Below are 1,458 nucleotides of genomic sequence, written 5' to 3'. Positions count from 1 at the left end.
TGTCTCCTATTTTAATTCAAAACCCTAATCCTATATTTTCTTATAGTAGTGTCTGCTATTTTCATTCAAAATTGTAATCCACTATTTTCTTTTTGGAATGCCTACTATATTTGAATCAAAATCCTAATTCTATATTTTCTTTTCAGAATGTCTCTAGTCATTCAATCAAAATCTGAATCCTATGTTTTCTTTTCTTAATGTTTCCCATTTATTACTTTTGAATCAAACCCTAACCTTTGTTTTCTTTTTCTGAATCCTATGTTTTCTTTTCTTAATGTTTCCCATTTTTTAGTTTTGAGTCAAAATCCTAACTTATGTTTTCTTTTCAGAATATCTGCTATTTTTTTAATGAAAACACTAATTCTATATCTTTTTTTTTCGGAATGTGTCATATTTTTCAGTTTTGAATCAAATCCATAATCCTTTGTTTTCTTTGTGGAATGTCTCACTTTTTGGAATCAAAACCCTAATCCAATGTTTTCTCTTCAGAATGATAAGATTAAAGTTTTGATTCGAAATACCTTTTTTCGATAGGAGACATTACTATAAGAAAACAATAACATTATGTTTTCTTTTGTAATGTCTCATATTTTTCAATCCAAAGTCTAATCCTATATTTTCTTTTCTGAATGCCCCCTATTTTTGATTCAAAACACTAATCTTTTGTTTTCTTTTTGTAATGTCACCTCTTTTCCAATTAAAACTCTAATACTATTTTTTCTTTTCTAAATGTCACATATTTTTCAATCAAAAACCTTATCATATGTTTTCTTTTCAGAATATCTACTATTTTTGAATCAAAACGCTAATCCTAAATTATCTTTTTGTAATGCATCCTAGTTTTTAATAAAAATCCAAATCAAATGTTTTTTATTCAGAATATCTACTATTTTTGAATTAAAACCCTAATCCTATATTTTCTTATAGCAATATCTCTTATTTTTCTATCAAAACTCTAATCCTACATTTTCTTATAGTAATATCTCTTGTTTTTCAATCAAAACCATAATCGTATATTTTCTTATAGTAATGTCTCCTATTTTTCAATCAAAACTATAATCCTATAATTTTTTTCTTAATGTCTCCTATGTATCAATTTTAAATGAAAACCCAAACGTATGTTTTCTTTTCAGAATGTATAATATTTTTTAATCAAAACCCTAATCCTATGTTTTATTTTCAGAGTGCCTCATATTTTTCAATCAAATCCTAATATTATGTTTTCTTTTTAGAATGTGTCATGTTTTCTAAACATGGGATTGGGGTTTTGGTTAAAAAAAAAGAGATATTGCAAAAAGAAAACATAGGATTAGGGTTTAGATTAAAAAATAGGAGACATTATAAAAGAAAGTTAAGGTTTTATTTGAAACAAAAATGAAGTCACTATGAAGAAAGAGTAGGTTAGGGTTCAATTAAAAGGCCAAGGAGACAATCTAAAAAGAACAGCAATACGTAACA

This window comes from Dioscorea cayenensis, chromosome 11 (genome assembly GCF_009730915.1).
Source record: "Dioscorea cayenensis subsp. rotundata cultivar TDr96_F1 chromosome 11, TDr96_F1_v2_PseudoChromosome.rev07_lg8_w22 25.fasta, whole genome shotgun sequence".
Lineage (NCBI taxonomy): Eukaryota > Viridiplantae > Streptophyta > Magnoliopsida > Dioscoreales > Dioscoreaceae > Dioscorea > Dioscorea cayenensis.
Note: the sequence above shows the minus strand (reverse complement) of the source record.